This window comes from Chlorocebus sabaeus, unplaced genomic scaffold (assembly GCF_047675955.1).
Source record: "Chlorocebus sabaeus isolate Y175 unplaced genomic scaffold, mChlSab1.0.hap1 unalloc_scaffold_255, whole genome shotgun sequence".
NCBI classification, from domain to species: domain Eukaryota; kingdom Metazoa; phylum Chordata; class Mammalia; order Primates; family Cercopithecidae; genus Chlorocebus; species Chlorocebus sabaeus.
The window spans coordinates 164,415-186,010 of record NW_027327543.1 but is presented as its reverse complement, the minus strand read 5'-3'; the positions used below and the strand labels follow the sequence as shown (position 1 = coordinate 186,010).

The 21,596-nt window shown below is 50.2% G+C and overlaps 1 long non-coding RNA gene across 3 annotated transcripts in view; it reads left to right on the top strand.

The window, feature by feature from the left end:
- LOC119622944 (uncharacterized) overlaps nt 1–21,596 on the top strand; it is a 157,297-nt gene that overhangs the window by 97,547 nt on the left and 38,154 nt on the right. For 2 of the 3 annotated variants that reach the window (XR_012092333.1, XR_012092324.1), the window contains one exon: nt 8,168–13,223. The exons of the other annotated variant lie outside the window; for it this stretch is intronic. This is a non-coding gene — a long non-coding RNA (uncharacterized lncRNA). Of the gene's footprint in view, nt 1–8,167; nt 13,224–21,596 lie in introns of those variants that run through there. 3 annotated transcript variants of the gene reach the window in all.

Below are 21,596 nucleotides of genomic sequence, written 5' to 3'. Positions count from 1 at the left end.
CCTTCTGAATCCCCCAGTACCTGGTCGGGGTGCCCCTCGCTTCTAAAGCCCCTAGACCCTCCTGGCCTGCGGTGCTGCTTCTCCAAATGCTGCCTTGGCTGTTTTCCAGGAGTCACCTGCACCCCAGCAGGTTGCGTGTGCTACTTCTTTTGGGATCTGGGGTGTCGGTGAAGCTCATTTATCTTGTCTTCCTCCTCATGTGCCATATCTCACCTATTGTCTGTCCGAGTTCGTGTGAGTGCGTGTTGTGCGTTCTCAGGCTGTACTCGGTGCTTAGGTGACAAGATCGTCTTAGAGCAACGGACTGTGTACTCCAAAGGACGCTGTGCATGAATTGAGACACAGTTTACTTGTGGGGTTTAAATTTCCTGGGTGTTGGAGGCAGTTACGGGGAAACAAGGTCTAAAAAAGCCCTTGGGGATGAGGAAGGAAATAATTAAAAAGATTACTTTATACACACTTAACAGTTGATTTAATTTGTAGGTGAATCTCGCATTTTGGGAACTACTAAAGCTACTGTTTGTGGGGATTCCTTGATGAGTTTGTTTTCTGTCAAGTAGAAAGTAAAGTGGATCGGTTTTGCTTTTAATTCTGACTGACTAGAATCTACTTCCTTTTTCACCCCTTTCATGTTAGGATGGGGATTGGACTAGAAGAGCTGTAGTATCTCTTTATTTCTGATCTTAAATGAATTTTTTCTTTGCTCACTGTTTTTGTTGTTGTTGTTGTTGTTGTTGTTTTTGGTGAGCTACTGTTTTTTCCTTCAATACACTGTTCTACGGGTTGGGAAATGTGCTCAATTTGTACCGTGCTTTAAATGTGCACAGTGGTTCTAAATTGCTACTTTTCGTTAAAGTTAGATATAACATCTTAATTAAAATGTCATCTATAAATCAGGTACAGTCTGAGGCCTGGAGACCCCTCTTGTCACTTCCTTCCCGCCGTGTCTCCTTCCCTGGCCACGTTGCCCCTGGCCACGTTGCCCCTGGCCACATCTCCTCCCCACACCACGCCGTGTCATCCCCCCACCACGTCACCTCTGGTCACATCACCTCCCTCCCGGCCACATCACCTGTGGCCTCACTGCCTGCTTCCTTCCCTCCTTGGTGGCCACCATGGCTCCTGCTGTCTGCCCTCCTGAGAGTCTGTTCGAGACTCCTTCCCCGTTTTCTGCTCCTAAGTGGGTCTTGGGGCCTGGATGTTTCACAGGATGCAAGTTTCTTCCCTTCCAGCAGCGGGTCTCTGAACGTCAAGTCCAGAGAGTGCACTAAACTATCCTTACCCACCTGGAGGCCCCGAACCCTGATCACCGACCACCAGGGCTTTTCTGCAGGGTGTGGGGCAGACTCATGCGTGAATTGGACTCAAAAGGTGCTTCCAGGAATCCTTGTTTTAAGTGCACTGGAGCAGAGATGGGGAGAGGGGACCTCCGGGTTTGCTCAGAATTTGGCCCTGATCACAGCCAACGAGGCAACATAAGCTCCTCCTAAATGAAGCATTCCATGGACTGATTTTACACATGACAGTTGTGATGGCTGGAAAAGGCTTCACACAATGAGTGAGTTTGAGCTGCATTTGAAGGAAGAACAGGTCTCTGCAGGTGGAAATGAAAGATCAGGGTGACCCAAGTCATCAGCTGTAGCGGGGGGTGGGGTGGTGCGGACTCCCCATGGATGGTGGGCATCGCTGTAATTCAGGAGAAGGCAGGGGTGCGAAGCAACAGCACAGCAGCATTAAAATTCCCCTGCAGAGAGGAGACTGAGATATTATCACATGTATACAACTGAGAGATGATTTGAGGATGATTTCTGGGAGCCTATGGGAAGATCACGTGCTCATCATCAGTTCTCGGGATCTCTTTATGAAGTGAAAACAGTCATGCCTCTGCCTATCTTGTAAGCTGTTAAGATCAAATCGGATAATCTTCAGCGAGCCTTGTAAATGCTAAAGGTTATGACAGACTGTTCCAGCACCTTTGTCTCTATCCTCCTTTCCTCCTCGGAACCCTGCTAGGTACCTCACTATCTGCCTGGCTTCCTCCTCCATAACGTGAGCCCTGAGTACTTGCTGGGTACCTCGCTGTCTGCCGTACAGCTGGCTGTAGCCTTGTCAAACGCACTTGGCTGGCACATAAGCAGAAGTGCTCGCCGGGCCTTGGGAGGGCTTTCTGACATGTGGGTGCCTGCTTTTCCCTGTTAGGCTGGAGCTGCAGGAGCCCTCCTAGACCAGACAGAGGACCAAGGCTGTGGCCTCGGGGTGGGGGTTGGGGGAGCTCCCTGGGTTTATTATGTGGGTGAGAGCAAACTTCAGTCCCGCTGCGGCATCGGGATTCAGGGTTCCTTCTGGAATGTTCTGAGTGAGAAACAGGAAGTGTGCACAGGTGCGTCTTTTGCGGATTTTACGGTTATCTTGAGCGAGCACTGGTGCCTCTGAGCTTTGAACCTGCAGAACCACTTCTTCCACTAATGGCCGCCTTTATGGAAGGAATGACTTACAAACGATGCCACTTCAGATGGAGGTATTTGCAGGTGTGGCCTGAAAAATGAACAAAATGACTTTCATCTCAAGGAAAGTTCCTTACATTATTCCCAATGATAGACATTTGAGCTTTCCAATGAGTATTAAAATATAAAAATCTTGTGTCCACCACTTTCTCATGTGACCAATGGTGATATTGATGTGTTTTTGTTTGTTTGTTTGTTTTTTGATATAGAACGAAATGTGGAAGTTGCTCATAATTCTGAACCAGTGTTTTCTAACCAATGTGTGATTACAAAATCGTGTGCTGGTAAAAGTCATTCAAGTGTAGGATGGACCAGTTGACTCAGAAGGAATTGGGGCAGAAAGGCCCGTCGACCAGAGCACAGACTCTGCGTTGCAGACAGCCTGTGCGGAAGTGCCACTTATTACATTTTGCAGCAGAGAATACCTAAAATGATCTGAAAACACAATGAAAATACTGCTTCCTACTTGTATATCAGCATGGGGTCGGACTTCCTTCATAAACTTGAGCCACGGCTCTGCAGCCCACTGAATGCAGATGCAGGCATGAGAACCCTGCTGTCTGAGGTGCAGAGATGTTAGGTGTTTTCACAGCAGCACAAACTGTTGCCACGCTGCTACTTATTTGGGAAAATGGTTTCTTCTTGAAGACTGTGTTAAGATGTAATGACTTTATCGTTGTAAAATAAACTAAATTGTTACCTTTTTTTTTTTTTTTTTTTGAGACGGATTCTTACTCTGCCACCCAGGCTGGAGTGCAGTGGTGTGACCTCAGCTCACTTCAACCTCTGCCTCCTGAGTTCAAGCGATTCTCCTGCCTCAGCCTCCCTAGTAGCTGGTACTACAGGTGTTAAGCACCATGCCAGGCTAATTTTTGTATTTTAGTAGGGACGGAGTTTCACCATGTTGGCCAGGCCGGTCTCGAACTCCTGACCTCAAATGATCCGCCTGCCTCTGCCTCCCAAAGTGCTGAGATTACAAGCATGAGCAGCCTGGGATCAAGGTGCAGGCAGGTTTGGATCCTCTGGGGCCTTACTCCATGCTGTGTAGACGGCGTCCTCTCTGTGTCCTCACAGGTTTCTCTTATGTGCGTGCAGCACTGAGGACTGTGTCTAAATTCTCTCAAAAGAATACCAGTCATACTGGATCAGGGCCTACTCTTAAGATCTTAGGTGACCTAAATTTCCAAGTTAAAGACCTGTATCTAAATACAGTGATATTTTGAGTTTCCGGGGTTGTGACTTTAACAAGGGAATCTTGAGAGGGGGGACAGTTCAGCCCATGACACCTTTAGGGAAGAATCGTGGTGAAACCGCTACGTTGGATCAGGTAATGTTTCCTTGGCTGAGACGTTTAAAGCTATAACAAGCAACTGAAGGGAAAAAGATGGTATCAAAATTTAAAATGTTCATTTCAGAGGATACTATTAAAGTAAAAAGACAACCCACAGAACAGGATAGATTATCACGATAAGGACCTGATATCATGAATATATTTAAAAGCTCTTAGTAAAAATCCAATTTAAAAATGGACAAAGGATTTGAATAGACATTCTCCAAAGAAAGACATATAAATGCCTTAAAAAGCACATGAGATGTTTAGCAGAATTCATCATCTTAGAAATGGAAATCAAAACCACCGTGAAATACCACTTCACAACCACCGGGATGGATAAAACCCCAGTATTGGACAGTGACATGGAGGTGAATTTGGGAAAAGTGAAATCTTGATATATTGCTAGTGGGAGGGGAAGTAAAATGGTACAGTTGATTTGGAAAAGTCTGGCAGTTCCTCAGAAAAGTTGAGCATGAAATCACCGTACAACCCAGCAATTTCACTCCTAGGCATATGCCCAAGAAAATTGAAAATATTTTGCAAGAATCTTCATAGCAGCATTATTCGTAGTAGTAGAAACAGTCCAGGTATCTGTCGACAGGTCACTCACTGTGAGATTCCACTCACCTTGGACGTGAAAGATGTCAGCACCGAAGGTCACGCACTGTATGATTCTCCTCACAACAGGTGTCCAGAATGGGCAAATACAGAGAAACGGAAGTCGGCTGGCGACTTCCAGGTGCTGGCGGAAGGAAGGAGCAGGTGCTGACTCTTAATGGGTTCAAGGTTTCTTTGGCCCGTGGTGAAAAAGTCCCAGAATTACATACTAGTGGTTGATGTGCAGCTTTGAGAATATGCTAAAAAGACTGAATTGTATCCTTTAATATTGGGGCTTTTATGATTTGTAAATTCCTTTCAATTTCAAAAGGAACTCAAGAACTTCTTTGGTGTTGATATTTGGATTGTGAAAGAGACAGTATCCAAAACAAGTTACTATGTAACTCACGTCCCCAGAGTTAAACTTCATTTTCTGAGGATCTTAAAGGAAGTGTTTGAGCCTAGGAGACACAACGATCCTATACTAGATGTTACACCCCATCTTACTGATTTCTATCTCACATAGCCGTATTCAGGGAATACCGACACGTAAACGTGAGCTGAATGCTATGCAGAGGCACATTCCTCTTACCCGGATGATCTTTAGTGGTGCAGTAAGAGATGGGGTCATAGCAACGTTAGTTTAGCTAGTTTAATTTCCATGGCAACAGGAATTTGGCACATCTGATGAGTTAGATGTCCCTGCACAGCTCCTAACGAGGTTGCCCATTTCTGTGTGGTGTCTGTGTATATTCTTGCTGTGGAAAAAAGTGATAGCACCTGCACAAACAGTTGCCCGGAAACACGCACGAAGCTGGTGAAGGCAGAGGACAGGTAAGAGGGAAGCATGGCTCAGCCCTGGCAAAGAAGATCGTTATTCCGAACGCAGTCAGGTGGAGAGTCTTGCTGCTGGTGTCTGGGAAATGTGTTGTGTTTGCTTCTATCTGAACAGCTGGACCTGAGCGTGTCTGTGCTTCAACATTTAATCTGTACAGTATCCTCGGCAGGGCGTGTAGCTCTGTGGCAGAGGACACCCCGGCCACAGTGGATGTCAGCGGCGGTGGCTGGACTCAGGGTCCGTGAATGTTGCGTGATCGAACATGTTTGGTTCATTCTCAGCTCCTGCCCAGGTGCCTCCTGAGCTTCGGGTGCTGTGGCTCCCCAAACCCTTCCCATCTGTGTGTAGCATGCCCACCACCTTCCTACCATGTGTTTGTCCTACCACGGCTGCCGTGTCTAACGGACACTTTGCTTTCCAGCTACTTTCCTATAATCAAAACCCTTGAACGACTTTGCCTGCGTTTCAGAGATGACAGGGTATTAGTTTTTCATGATTACTCTGAGGATTTCCAAAAGCAAATGAAACTTACGGGATGTAAGATATTAGAAGTGACAGTAATTATAGATGGCTTTTCTCAGTTAGTCTTTTGATTGTGGTAAAATTACATAGCACTCTAAGTGTATGGTTTGGTGGCATTAAGTGTGTTCACACTGTTGTGCCGCGGTCACCGCCATCCATCTCCAGAACTTCCTGGTCTCCCCACGCTTGAAACTCGATCTACCAAACACTAGCTCTCTTTCCGCCCCAGCTCTGGTAAGCAATACAGATTGCTTACAAAATAGGCTTTTTCAGTAAGAGAAGGGGCAAGGAAAAGAGCTCTAAAGACTGTCTTGAGATTTGAGGAAGTGTTTTATTTGTTGCTGTCTGGTTCCCAGTGTAAAGGAACTATTGAAGACATGGGAAGGCGAAGGTCTGTGACCTCAGGAAGTGCTGGACTGGGCAGCTTTCCTGCTGTACCGGGGGCACTTGTCTTCAAACCTACCTGAGATAATCGCATGAGGATGGTGCTGCCTTGTGACAGCTCTGAAATTGGTCTCCTTGAACGTTGTCAAGTACATAAGCTTTGGCGGTTACCATCTAGTGTCTGCGGGAGACCTAGAATTTGAACATTGTTGACTTTAGAACACACTCATTTGTATAACACTCTACCTGTTCTCATCAATGTGTTCTCTTTTTTTGCCTTAATATTCTGTGTTGCGGTAGCAGTAGTTGCAGCGGACGCTACTTCTGGTTCATGGTCATTGTCCAACACAAGCTTCTGGAAACCATGTGAAAAATGAAGGGGAAAGTGCTTTTCTGCAAAGGCTTTTTTTGAATATCTTGTTTTTTCTAGAATATCTGTTGTGGTGTAAAACGTTTTCATATTTACGGTTTTGTAACGTGTTTTACACTAGTTAGCTTTAAAACCTCCTGTTTTTGCATGTCATGGGGCTGCTTTGTCCTGTTATTCTATGATATAGCTGGTTTGCAAAACTATTGGTTATTTCCCTTTAAAAACCAAAGCAGCTTACAGATAGAGTGTGATTCCTGTAAGAATTTAATTGTAAAATTGATTTGTGTTCAATAAGCTTACCGAAATGACTAGATCAGTGGACAAAAAGATAAGAACATGTCAAGTCTCTGGGCCATGAAGGACTTCCAAATAATACACATGATGCACAGTAATTTCTTAACAAAAGATTAGATTTAGTACATAACTATTTAAAACCTCCACATTTTCTATTACAGCCATTCCACAGTGCCCATGGGGGTGGGCTGCAGGACTGCCTATGGCATCCGAGGTCTGTGGGTGTTGAGGTCCCTGCTCTAAAATGGCATGGTGTTTGCATATGACATACGCACATCCTCCTGCAGACAGTCATGTCAGGGTTGCTGGTATCAGCTATGCCATGGACATGCCATGGGAGTAGTTGTTTAATGAATAATAAATTCTGAATGCTTAGTACAAACACATTAAAAAATATTCTTGATCTATGATTGGTTGAATCCACAGGCCTGGAACCCCGGGAGAGAGTACAAACTCTAGAAGCAAAACAAACAAAGAAATTGAGGTCAGCAGTGACAGGTGTGGGATCACACTGAATCTCATGTGTTTTGCTGTGTGTGTCACTGTGTCCCGTGTAAACAGGAATCATTTGTAGCTTAAGGTAAAATAGGTAACAGGAAACATTACAGAATGGGCACGAAGGCGCACCCCTCATTACCCCGTGTTACAGCCAAGTGTCTGCCTCCTGGGGAAGGATCTGTTCTGTGGGGAGACTTCCAGATGTGTGAAGTGAAATGCCCTCCGAGAAGCGTGGCTTTGGCCGGAGCACATCAGACGAGAGTTAGCGTGGCATGGAGTTTCCACAGTGCCCCTCAGGCCTGCTACTTCTCTCCTCTCCCCCCACCCCTGGCCCTGACTCTTACCAAGGGAGGAAAGTTCAGCTCCAGTTGAGCCCCGCGCAGGGCTGTGGATCTCTAGGGCAGATGCCACCTTCGCCTGAATAGGCTGTGTCAGAGGAGGGTCTGGCTGTACTTGAGCTGTGAGAGATGCTCTCAGAGATCCAGCATCCTGAAAACCCAGGTGCTGAAGGTTCCTCCTCCACCGTCCTGCGGGGAAGGGGGTCTTATCCTGCTTCCCCTCAACCCGAGCTGACTTTTGTCTGTTCTGTACACCTAGTTTTTCAGAGCAGTTATTGTTAATCATCTAGCAGACAAACACCATAAGGTGACAGCCTGGGAGGGTAGATGGGGCTGTGGAAGATAGTTTCCTGAATAACAGTGTTCAGATTCCTGTTTTGCCGTCATTTGACCCAAGGCCTCCAGATAATTGAAATATTGTCAGCAAAACACCCATTTTGTATCTGAGTTTTTTTTCATGTTTGTTTTTGTTTTTGTTTTGTTTTTAAGGAATGGCTGCAAACTTCTAACCAGGGACCTGACAAAAGAGAAGGATTTCTTTTCAAAGTGAAGGTCGGGGATGGTTGGCATTTGCCATCTGTGACGAGCAGGGACCCAGGCTGCTTCCCTCCTGCCGCCCGACTCCTGCTGCCCGACTCCTGCCGCCCGACTCCTGCCCCTTCAGCTCCTGCCCCTCCAGCTCCTGCCCCTGTTCCCACCAGCAGGAAGAGGAGCAGGAAGGTGCCTTTTCCCCTTTAAGGGGATGAGGTGAGAGTTGCACCTGCCATTTCGCTAGTCCCTGGGGTGATTCTCCAGCATGGGTGGGAGTTGGGTTTGGAGGCCTGAGCCCCGTGAAGCCGGGATTGCTTTTCCCTGAGCAGTGGGAACCTAGACTCTGGGAAGTGGGGTCAGAGGGTAGCCTTTGCTGCATCTGCAGGAGGGGCCTCTCGTCCCAGTTGACATCTTCACTGCAAAAGGGGGTGTGGGCTTCATGGTCCATTGACAGAACGTTACTTGTTTTTGTTTGTTTTTTAAGCACATTGAACCCTAATTCCTTTGGCCTTTACTAAAGTGGCACTTTGTAATTCCACATGATTTCATCGTTATACTCGCAGGAGAGAATGCTTCCTGTAAACCAGAAGGATCTCTGAGACGGTTCTCGGCCCATAGAGAGTTCCTTTTCCCAAGGTTAAAGACACAGCCTCAGGCGGGGTTGAGGACACACTGCGACAGCCTCAGGAGGTCCTGGACATGTGCCCAAGGTGTTTGGGGCACAACTTGGTCTTACACATCTTAGGGAGATGTGAGACAACAATATATGTGAGATGTACGTTGGTTTGGTCCAGGAAGGGAGGGACGGCTCGAAGCTGGGAGGGGTTTCCAGGTCACAGGTAGATCAGACAAATGCGTTTCTGGTGTACCTTTCCAGAGGAAGCAGTCAGATCCGCATTTATCTCCGTGTGCAGATGGTGACTTTGGGTTCTCTCCTCTGTCATGAGGAATTTCCTTGTGGATCGATTGTGAGGGAGGTACATGGCTTGTTTTTTTTCTCCCCCAGTATCTGTCTCTGTTCAGAAAAGCATGGGAGGTAGGTTTGCCCTAAGCTGTTCCTTACGTTGAGGTCCCTTTAGCTTAGAGATTTTGGGGTCCTGAGATGTATTTTCAACTTCATGTTTCTGAACACACTGGCACTCTAAACAGTGTTGTAGGAGGCATCTAACTTACTTAGAAGAAGAATCTATTTGGAAGGACTTGAGCACCTTCATCCGTGAGAGAACCAAGCCTTTGTTTAGTTTGCTTTGCCCCGAGGCTGTTACTCTGCCCTGGGCTGTGCGGCCTTAGAAAGCTGTGCCCCTCTGAGCTCCTGCCTGTGGAATCGGTGGCTTTGAAGTTAATCCAGCAGCTACATGTTTTGGAAAGCAGATTGCCTCTGAAAGTGTTGGTGATTATGATTCTAACACTAGAATTTCAGTGTGTATTTTCCACCCTTCTTACTTTGTCTCCTCATACACTGAGATGCTGCTGCATTTGCCCTTAGGCTTCACAGAGGGAGGGTCAGTTCTGACCCTATCTTAGATATTGACCTTTGAACAGACAGAATCGGGATTCAGAAAAACCCTTGAGCTGTGAGAGTGTGCTGATATCTATGTAAGTGGGGTTCATGTGTCAAACTCAGGTTTAAGAAAAAACAATTCTAGGCTGGGCATAGTGGCTCACACCTGTCATCCCAGCACCTTGGGAGGCTGAGGTGGGCAGTTCACTTTTGAACCCAGGGATTCGAGACCAGCCTGGGCAACATAGCAAGACCCTGACTCTACAAAAAATTAAATAGGAGTGGTGATGTGCACCTGTGGTCCCAGGTGCTCGGGAAGCTGAGGCTGGAGGATCACCCAAGCCTGGCAGGTTGAGGCTGCAGTGAACCATGATAGCACCACTGTGTTTATGGTGCACTGTGCCTGAGTGACAGAACAAGAACCACCACCCCCCAGACACAAAGTATCAATTCATGTAGAGGCCAGTTCTGCTGGGACCACCTGTTAAGGCTACTCTGGGCCTCACGGTTTTAGAAGGGTCTGTTCCGGGGGCGAAAGGGAGTGGCTTGAGGGCCTAGAAGCCAGTTCTTGTGGTTCAGCGTGATTGCGGATGTGGAGATGGGGGCAGGGCTCTCTAGGGCATGAGTGGGTAAACGGATGGGCTTCCAGGATGAGTCCCTGTGATTTTGCCTGGTTTACATCTGTCCAATACAAATCCACAGTTTCTTACTCTAGAAGCTTCTGCTGGGGCTGATGGACTGGCCTGGGGAGAGAGGGTACCCTCAGAGCCTCAGGGTGCCATCTGGTTTAGGCAGAGCACTTAGTCACCTAGATCTAGGATTTATGGCACTACAGGGGACTCATCACACTTGGAGCAGCAGCCATCTGCATTCTAGACTTGGTTCTAGGCGAAGTGCTTTGGAGTCTGTTGGTACCCTGTGTTCTGTTTATCTGTAAAACAAGTTAGAGTTATAACTAGTTACAACCTATGATTAAAATTTTACTACAGAATATGGCAGTTGTGGTGGAGCCTGGCCAGAGACCCCCACTCTCGTACGCTGCCGCGTGCTGGGGTTGCAGGCGTTGCCTGCATCAGCTGCCCCTCCTGGCGTGTCTGTGTTCTTGACACTGGTGCCCATCGAGGCTCGGCCTGTGGGACTTGTACAGCCATTTGTCTCTGTGTTCCTCTGAGGTTTCGCAGACTTCACTGTCCCGTGGCAGAGCGTACAGTATCGGCTTGCATCCTGATCTCCCCAAACCCCAGGACCGGTCAAGAGTTCCTGACACACAACTGCAGAGGGCCCCGTGGTGTGGATTTGCGGGTGACACAACCTTTCCCCAGTTCGGCCTTCATCTCCAGAGTTGGCTTTAGGGTGATAGAAGCTTCCTTCAGACTGGGGGGCCCTGAAGCTTTGGTGCTAGGAATTCGGTGACCGGCACGGATGATACCTCGTTTCTCTGCATTTGTAGCAATAGTTGTTAACATGACCACGAGATGTACAGAGGAAGGAAAAAGGAGGTTTTCTTTTCAGAGGAACACTCTGTGCTTTGGGAAATGTGGTCTCGGGGGAGCTGTAAGCACGCGCCCCTCAGGAGGGGAGGAGGCCGCGGTGTTACACGTTCCGGGGTTTGTTGGCTGTGTGTGTTCATCGGGCTCATGGAATGTCGGAACGTTTACAGGGAAAGTGGGGTTTGTTCATCCGGTTCGTGCAATGTCTGAACACCTATAGGGAAAGTCTAGCACACATGCAGTGAGTTAACCTGTAACATCCATGTTCGCCTTGGGGCAAGCGTAACATTTGAAATGAGGTTGACTGGGCGTGTCATGTACAAAGGTGAGCTGTTGGGCGCCGACGTTTATGCGCAGCCTCAGTCACAGCCAGGACTGGCTCAGGGTCTGCAGCTTGTGGCGGGAAAGGACACCCACGAGGTCATTCTGTCCAGTCGGGGCTGCCAGCAGGGTCCCAGGGTGGGGCTGTGTGGTCAGCCAGCGTCTGGAGTCCACCCAGGTCCCGTGGGCAGCGTTCCTCTAAACCAGGCTTCTGATTGTGGAGGAGTCTTCATGCTGGTTAACAGACTGTACAGGAGTAGCGCCGTGGAGCTTTGGGGTCCACCTTCCCTATGATGCCGGTTACATTTCTCTCCGGACCTCATCGTAGCCACAGAGAGTGCACCTCGTCTGACAGCAGGGGTTGCCGTGTTGATATAGTAATTTATTGTATTAACCTTTTTATTACTATTTTATTAACTTTTTTTTCTTTTTAAAGAGATAGGATATTGCTGTTACTCAAGCCAGTCTTGAACTCGTGGCCTCAAGCAATCCTCCCACCTCGGCCTCCCAAAGTGCTGGGCTTATATACGTGAGGCAGTGCACCCAGCCTACAGCCATGTTTTTAAAACTCAGCACTTTAAAAATCCTACTCCTTTCACCCCCTCAAGCACGCTGGTTAGCCTTGTGCAAACTGGGGTGTCAAGATCTTGGCCCCCCTTTTATTTTACCCTTTGACCTCAAGTTCTGATGAGAACAACAGTTACAAAATGGGCATTAGGTGATTCTTCTGTTACTAAAGCCAGAATTCTCACCAGTTAGAGATGTTTGCCCCCAGAGTCCCAGGAAGCTGTTTTGAATCAAGCTGGTAGCAAATAAGTAAGGAACTAAACTCTTGGTCCTCTGCTTAGTACCAGGGGAATGGGTTAGTTACTGATACCCTTTGATCTGTGCTCACGTGCTGCATCTCGTCACGGGAAGCAGAGTCACCCTGTGGAATAAAGTCCGGCTCACGGTGGCACGTCGAGACCCTCTGGGCTGTCAGTCCCTTTTACAGCGGCAGACTTGGAGACTCAGCATCGCGTGCAGAGCCCGGGCAACCGGAGTGCACCCACCTTAGAGACCACACGGCCGGTTGGCAAGGTGGACGTCCGGGCATATGGCCCTGACAGGCCGGCTGCGAGGTGAATTAGGAATTCGTTAGCAAAGAAATCAAACTCGCCTGTGGGTCCCAGCTACTTGGAAGGCTGAGGCGGGAGGATTGCTTAAGCCAGAAGGTCAAGGCCGCGATGAGCCATGATTTTAATACTGCACTCTGGCCTGGGTGACACAGGAGACTCCGACTCAAAAAAAAAAAAAACAAAAAAGCCAAACCTTACTCTTCATAGCAGGAGGGATAATTTATCAAAGTAACTGCCACAAAATCTTAGATGATGTCGGCCTCCATCAGCTCCTTCCTACCTGCAAACTGCCTGCTTTGACGTTGCCATCATTGGAGATATGTTAGGGACTTAGTATGGATTGACACCCATAGGACAAGCAGATCGTGGAAAGGTGGGAACCAGGGCTGGGAGGATGGTGACCACGGCCAAAATAAGAACCGTGGTGGGCTGGGAGGTCCATCTTCTGTCTAAAGTGTTTTTAATAATAACAAAAATAGTGTCTCAGGAGCATGAGAGGGCAGGCCACAGACGCGGAGAACATATCTGTAAAAGACTCATCTGATAAAGGCTGTTATCCAAACCATGCAAGGAACTCTCAAAACTCAACAAGAAAATGAATAACCTGATTAAAAATGGACTAAAGACCTGGACAGATACCCCAACAAAAAAGATTCACAGATGGCAAATCTACACATGAACAGATGGCCCACGTCTTATGTCATAGGGTGAGGCGTCAGAGTACACCCATCAGCCTGACCAAAATGCGAACTCCGACACCACCATGTGCTGGTGGGTGTGTGAGCATCAGGACCCTCACTTATCTCTGGGGGAAGTGGGGCAGCGGCTGTGGGAGGCAGCGTGGTGGTTTTCCTTGGAACTAAGCTCTCCGACCACAGGAGCAATCACAGTCCTGGACGTTTACTCAGAGGAGCTGAAAGTTTACTTCCATGTGGAAATGTGCACACAGATGTTGACAGCAGCTTTGTAATTGCCAAAACTGGAAAGCAACCAAGATGCCCTTCGTAGGTGAATGGATAAACTGTGGTATGTCAGATACTGGGATATTATTCAGCACTAAAAAGAACTGGACCCCTAAGCCATGAAAAGACACGGAAGGATCTTAAACACATGTTGCTAAGTGAGTCTCCAACCTGGACAGGCTGCCTGCTGTCTGAGTCCAACCACAGCACAGTCTGGAACAGGCAAAGCTGTGGAGACAGTCAAACAGTCAGCGGCTGCCAGGGGTTGGGGAAGGGAGAGATGAATGGGAGGAGCATAGGGGATGTGTAGGGTGGGAAACAACTCCAGGTGGGGCTTTCATGAGAGATCAATGCCGTTCCACGTCTGTGAAACCCACAGAGTGAGCAGCAGCAGGCCGAGTCCTCGTGTGAGCTGTGGACTGTGGGTGGTGGTGCCATGTTGATGCGGGTCTGTCGGTCGTACAGGCATGCTGGTCTGGCGAGGGCAGGAGAATGATGGAGGCTGAGCCTGTGCTGGGAAAGGAGATACCTGAGGACTCTCTGTACTTTCCTCTTGATTTTGCTATGAACCGAAAATTGCTTTTAAAAACGTCTATTGAAAAGGCAAACAAAAGAGTACTGGCCAGACAGCATCTGTGTGAGGGTGTGGCCTGTGTTCTACGTTCAGAATTTCCCTGTTAGAATACACATATCTAAATTATTCAAAGTTAAACCTTTGCAGTCAGTAACTCACTACAAAGTGACAGTATCAGCTTGAGCGCTGCCAGGATGGCCAGGATCCTATATCCTGACCAGCTTCTCCCCTTACAGGTGCAGTTGACGTCCATGGCCACATCCCAGAAAGCAGTAGGGCTGGAATCAGGAGTCAGGCTTTGCGGGACAGAGAGGAAGTGAGATCTTGTAAGCACGTGGCTGAGGGTAGGCAAGGAGGAGCCCGTGGCAGGGAGCTGGCAGGGATGACTTTTTGATCAGTTGTCCTTATCGCTGAGGCCTTCTTAGACTTGGGGAGTTGGGAGTCCTCACTCTTGGGCGCCTCAGAAACCAAAGGCTGCTCGTAATCCTCAAGTTCCAGATGCCTCAGGGGAGGTACCTGGGTTGTTGGCTGCAGTTTCATTATTTGCTGCTCAGTGGGATTTCCCCGCAGCATTTCTGGTTGTTTTTAAGAGCTGATGTTTGAGCTATTTAAAATCACATATGGATGTCGATTTATCTATAAAAGTTAAGAATGGAATTTGAGTTCAAAGAGTTGTGAAAATGCTCAAGGTTGTGTACTAATGTATACATTACATTTGTGGAAATATCTAAAAGTCTAGGATTTATATTAAACACTTCTCTTGATTTTTGTAATATCTACCTGTCATTTTTCCATTTGATTCATAGATGTCAGAGGGCTTAAATTTTGAGTGTCTGAATTCACTGAAATTAAAACTTCTTACATCAAATGTAATTAAACTGAATGTAGCCAACAGTGCATGTTTTTATAAGTATTGATTAAAATATATATAAAAACACATATCCATCAACATGCAGATGGGGGCAACATATTAAACCATGGAAGTAGAATTAGTATTCTTTGTTTTCTCAGAAAACAAATTTTTAAAAAGCCAGGGGTCTTATAACTTTCTAGTTTCCAACTTATTTGCCCTAAAGTGGAAGATTAACAGCAGCAGAAGAGGAGATCCTGGGCCAGTGCAGGCTCTGGGAGCAGCGGGGTGAGTGCTGGAAGGAGCTGGCTGGAGGCAGAGCAGGGAGGTGATCAGGGAGGCCAGGATGGCCTGAGGGCATGCTGCTCAGTGAGTGAGAAAGGGTTCACGTTTCCTGGAGAACCCTTGTCTCTGCCCATGGAAAACCCAAACTCCTTCCAACTGGGATGTGCATCTCATGTAAAAGTTGTTACTCCCAGAAAGAAAGCCAGTGGATGTAGAATTTTTTTGTATACAGAAATTACTTGAAATTTGTTTCTAACCTTATCCTTTTCTTCCACCATCTTAATGTCCAGTAACTTCCTACAGGTGACGCACACATCTTAGGAGAGCGCTGTATTTCAGTTGCTGTTGGCTCCGATGTGACTTTGTGGTATCTGAGGTTCTGGCTCTGAGGTTCTGCCCAGAACGTGGCTCCTCCCTGCTGAGCGTTACTTGTTGAAGGCCCGTGTGGAAACTTTCCCTGTCAGCTCGTTGACCGCAACAGTCTTGGTTCAGAAACCTTGGACCTCCTGAGACTTCACACAGCCTTCTAAATTTTCTTGCGTGACCTTTTCATTTTAGTGTTCCCCATTAATTCAGCTGTTTTCCAGAATGTAAGTAAGCTGCTGGATGCAGGGTGGGGGGTGCCCTCCGTTGGCTCTGGGGAGAAGCATCGCTGTTTCTCCGGGTGGAGCTTCCCGGCCATCATGTTGTGCTCCAAGACGCAGCAGGGTTCTTTGGCAGAAGCAACCGTCGAAGGCCCGCGTCTCAGTGGCAGGGTGGCTGAGGGTATGCAGCCTCGCGGCCATACCGGCCCCTCCCCATCAATGGCACCACGGAGAGAAGCAGGGGGAGGCCTGGGATCTGTCTCCAGAGTCACAGCTATGCTTCCGAGACTGCGTCGTCCGTTTGTAACTAGACAAGCAGAGAAAGTGTTGGAGATAAGCAGGAGACGGTGTCTGTCCCTAATGTGCTCAGGCGTGCCCTTGAGAGGGTCAGGTTTCTGTGCAGTTGATCCGGACTCAGCCTGGCTGTGGCAGTGCAGGTGACTGCTGGGCTTTGGCAAGACTGCAGCCACTGTCCGTCTGAGATGGCCCCCTTCCCAGGTTCACGGTGCCAGCTGGGCGCCCAGGCCTGATTTCCCGCCAGGACGGAGGCCCTGTGTATGTGTTGGGGGAGGGGGCGAGGAAGGGGAAGGTGGGGTCCTGCTTTATTGCCGTATCCAATGCCACGCGGGGTTAGCACTCAGGAAACACGTGCTGTGTGCGTCAGCGATTAAGTTCAGAAACCTGGAAAATTCAGCAGTGTAGTCTTTGGGCATGCAAGACCCGTTCAGCCCTGGGGCTCTTTCTCAGAATTTCCTTCCATGGCATCCTCCTCATCCCGGGGGCCTCTGTCCCCGCATGGCTGTTGGCAGCTTCACAGCTTCCTCTGCCTCCCCTCCCAGGCCCTGGTGTGGCTGGGGCGGCTAGTGGCTGTGTGGACACCATAGCCAGTAGATCGTTGGTGCCAACGCCTTGGGCCTGGGTTACCTGAGCCAAGGACTCCAGTGCACGGCTGAGCTCACCCCGAATGCCTGGATCGGAAGGCCTAGGCTTGCAGAGGGCTGGGAGTTGGATATCGAAGGACAACTGCAAAGCGGAAGGGGAAATGGGTGTGTTGGATGGGCAGCTGGAGGAGTCTGTGCAGAGCCTGGGACCCGGAGTAGACGCAGAGCTGGCATAGGGAATCCGGTGACACAGCCGCCGTGGAAGTGGACAAAGTTACAGGCCTCAGATCGATATGGAGGGGCTGGTCTAAAACGATCCTCCTTTTCCTTTAATCCTAACAACTGCTGGCTTACAGGGTAGGGGAGTGAGATCTGTGGTGGTGGCGAAGAGAGACAGGGATTTTAATTAAATCCCTCTTTCTAGGAGGGCAAGTAGCCATCTCTGTAGGACAGTGAGCATTTTCATCTGAGTCAGCTCAGGCTGTTGTAACGAAACACCATTGACTGAGTGGCTTACGAACAACAGGAATTTGTTTCTCACAGTTCTAGAGGCTGGAAGGCGGGATCAGGATGCCGCAGGAGGGGGTTCTGGTGTGGGCCGCTTCCTGGTTAGCACACACCTGCCTCTCTGGCCCTGACACAGTGGGAGGGTGAGGGATTTGCTGAGCCCCTTTCTGAGGCACAAACCCCATTCACGGGGCTCCAGCTTCGGGAACTCATCACCTCCCAAAGACTTCCTGACAGCATCGCATTGAGGGTGAGGATTTCAACCTGTGTTTTGGGGGACGGGTAGGCAGTTTGTCACCGTCACCTTCTTTGTGAACTTCTGACTCAATATTGAGTCTGTATTCGGCTCTCCAGGGGACAGAGCCTATGTGGACACTGAGCAAGGTCAGAGCTGCAAGCATGTACACATTGAGGGCAGGGGAGCTGCCAGGGGTGCAAGAACGGGTCTTCAGAGTCAATCGGAGCTGCTTTCCTGGCAAATGTACTCATAAGCTATCCTGGCAGCATTTGCTCTTCACGAAGAGTCGATCAGGCAGTGCGGGCAGCAGGCAGTGTTGCCAGAAGCTTGGAACAGATGGGCAACGGAGAAGGGGCAGAGGCCACGACCTTGGGGTGGTCAGCAGCGCCAGGTGTCTGCCCTCCAGGCCTCACGCCTGTGACTGTGCAGAGACCGAGCCGACCGGGGCTTGCCAGCCAGTGTGGCTCTCATGCAGGTGATTATCGGGGTGTGCTTTCTATGTAATGTTCCCCCAACTCCATGCCCACCCCACCAATTTCTGTGTTTAGCAGAAATCATGCTGCGTTTCCTTGATGAAGTATTGAGTTTTCTATGGAAGTGTAGGAATAGCACAATTTGGCTCACGTCAAAATACTTTGCAGTGAAGCTGCATGGAAGAGGATTCTAGGCTTCCATTTGACGTTTTAGAGAATGCCTGAGTGTTACAGGACCCTCTTGCTTGTTAAAAACCTCCAGATGAGAAAGGCTACTGGTTAATAAAGGAGATTTTTTACATTAGCACAGAGAGGGTGGCTTGAGATAAATTCAGGGTAACGTAGGTGTGTTTGTAAGTCGTCAAAAGCACCATCTCTGTGCTGGCGACACATGTTTTCTAGTATTGATTTTCTGGAAAAGGATGACTGGCATTCGGTAGAATCATTGCAAAATTCACCTGAAAGGCGTCCACATGGTGCCTTGTTTTCTCCTGACATTCTGGGCACCACGAGGAATTATTGTTGTCCTCACCACTAGCGGGGGACTTTTCCTGAACACCTGCTCCTCTTTGGCATTGTGGGTGTGAAGGGGTCAGAGTGATCCTGTCTTCATGGAGCTTTCAGACACCACAGGGACAGTGTGGCACGAGTGTCAGGCTCGGGTGGGAAGGACGCTTTCCCCAGAAAATAGCTGCCGATTCCAGGATGGCCTTCAACCCCTCCTCCCTCTGTTCCTCCGCCTCATGTCTGAATTAAGGCTGTTCTATTGTAGCGGGGGTGTCATGTTAACTGCAAGTGTGCTTTTGTTCTGGGCAGCAAGTAAATTAATGGTATATTTGCCAAGGACAGCGAGGTTTGATTTGATGAACCCAGTGGGGGAAAAGGAGAAGGGACGTGGCTGTGTGGGGATGTGTGTGATGGGAGCAGAATGGAGTAGCCATGCAGGCTGGTGGGATGGAGGGACCACGCCCGCATTTCCATGGGGTCCGTCGATGTTTGTGCCACTATACCTGAACCTCTGTCTCTACTTCTAAAACCTGCATAGTGAGGAAACTCCTGATGGGCCTGAGTTGTTACTTCCTGTGACCATTGCTGGGAAGTGCCTCGGACGCCTCTCTTGGCTGGTGACGGCCCCAGGCCTGGACAGTGGGTTCGTCCTGGGCTCTGCGAGGGGCTTGGGCTCCACACACAGCAGGCACCTGCTCATTTCTTTGGACGTGAGATGTTGGCGCTCGGCTTGGAGGCCACCGCGATCTGGGTGTGGTCAGGACTGGTTCATCCTTTGGGGAGAGAGCGCCTGCCCGGGGGCCCCTCTGAGGTGCGTAGCCCTGCACTGACCTCACAGGATGCCCTGTCCTCCGGGGACTTCCGGCCATTCCCCTGGACCCTCAGGTGTTGGGAGTCAAGTGTGGTGTGTGTGTGTCACGGGCGGGGGTGCTGAGGACACCATGTGTCTGCTCATTCGAAGACACGAGATGCTGCGTGGGCTCATTTCCAGGGCGCCGTTGGCATCTAGGGGTGTGTGGGTGTCTTTCCACTGGCAGGAAATAACTGGTGGCCCATGTTACCTTTTTTGTCTTTTTTTGCCAAAAAGTCCTAATGCCAACGTTGCTGTCCCGCTGTGGGAACTTCCCGTCTCAGGCTCACTGGTCCTCCTGTTTCTGGGCTGTTGCAGGGTTGTGTTGGGATAACTGTGTTAACTTCGTTTGAATTTTCTTCATGTTCTTTTGGAAGAAGTGTTGACAGCTTGTGCTGCTTGTTCACCCCAGAGGCGAGGGTGTCCTTTAGGCCTGGAGGAGCACAGCCCGTGCAGACAGGTGCTCAGCCTCGGCCTCTCCTGTCATTCGCAGCCCTCACAGCACGTTTGCTCTTCGCTCCTCGTGCACACGGCTGGGGTTACAGGCTGCTCGCTCTGCTCTTTGAGATCCTCGGAAAAGGTGGTGTTTACACTGAAGGAGATTGGGGGTGTGCGGCTGATTTTAAATATGAGGAAATGACGGTAATAGAATGAGCAATGCCTAGCACTTAGTCTTGGGCTTGAGAAATTGTGTTTTAGAAGCAAAGTATCCCCAACTCCAGTTTTTTTCAAATGAAATCTTTTAAAGAGTTCACAAATATAAAAAGCCTAAAACTATGCAACAGAGGGCCTTGAGCCCAAGCCACTGCCACCTCTGTCTCCAAGACACCTCAGAAACTTGTTCTTCCTCCTCAGAGAACACCCCTTCTGCTCTCCCCTCCACATTCCCCCTCCACACTCCTCCCTCCACAGCCCTCCCTCCACAGCCCTCCCTCCACAGCCCTCCCTCCACAGCCCTCCCTCCACAGCCCTCCTTCCCCCTCCTTCCCCCCTCCTTCCCCCCTCCTTCCCCTCTCCTTCCCCCCTCCTTCCCCCCTCCTTCCCCCCTCCTTCCCCCCTCCTTCCCCCCTCCTTCCCCCCTCCTTCCCCCCTCCTTCCCCCCTCCTTCCCCCCTCCTTCCCCCCTCCTTCCCCCTCCTTCCCCCCTCCTTCCCCCTCCTTCCCCCCTCCTTCCCCCTCCTTCCCCCCTCCTTCCCCCCTCCTTCCCCCCTCCTTCCCCCTCCTTCCCCCTCCTTCCCCCTCCTTCCCCCTCCTTCCCCCTCCTTCCCCCTCCTTTCCCCCCTCCTTTCCCCCCTCCTTCCCCCCTCCTTCCCCCCTCCTTCCCCCCTCCTTCCCCCCTCCTTCCCCCCTCCTTCCCCCCTCCTTCCCCCCTCCTTCCCCCCCTCCTTTCCCCCCTCCTTCCCCCCTCCTTCCCCCCTCCTTCCCCCCTCCTTCCCCCCTCCTTCCCCCCCTCCTTCCCCCCCTCCTTCCCCCCCTCCTTTCCCCCCTCCTTCCCCCCCTCCTTTCCCCCCTCCTTTCCCCCCTCCTTTCCCCCCTCCTTCCCCCCCTCCTTCCCCCCCTCCTTCCCCCCCTCCTTCCCCCCCTCCTTCCCCCCCTCCTTCCCCCCCTCCTTCCCCCCCTCCTTCCCCCCCTCCTTCCCCCCCTCCTTCCCCCCCTCCTTCCCCCCCTCCTTCCCCCCCTCCTTTCCCCCCTCCTTCCCCCCCTCCTTTCCCCCCTCCTTCCCCCCTCCTTTCCCCCCTCCTTCCCCCCTCCTTTCCCCCCTCCTTTCCCCCCTCCTTCCCCCCTCCTTTCCCCCCTTCTTTCCCCCTTCTTTCCCCCCTCCTTCCCCCCTTTCTTTCCCCCCTGTCTTTCCCCCCTCCTTCCCCCCTTTCTTTCCCCCCTCCTTCCCCCCTTTCTTTCCCCCCTCCTTCCCCCCTTTCTTTCCCCCCTCCTTCCCCCCTTTCTTTCCCCCCTCCTTCCCCCCTTTCTTTCCCCCCTCCTTCCCCCCTTTCTTTCCCCCCTCCTTCCCCCCTCCTTCCCCCCTCCTTCCCCCCTCCTTCCCCCCTCCTTCCCCCCTCCTTCCTCCCCTTTCCCCCCCTCTTTCCCCCCCTCTTTCCCCCCCTCCTTCCCCCCCTCCTTCCCCCCCTCTCCCCTCCCTCCTTCCCCCCCTCTCCCCTCCCTCCTTCCCCCTCTTTCCCCTCCCTCCTTCCCCCCTCTTTCCCCTCCCTCCTTCCCCCCTCTTTCCCCTCCCTCCTTTCCCCCTCTTTC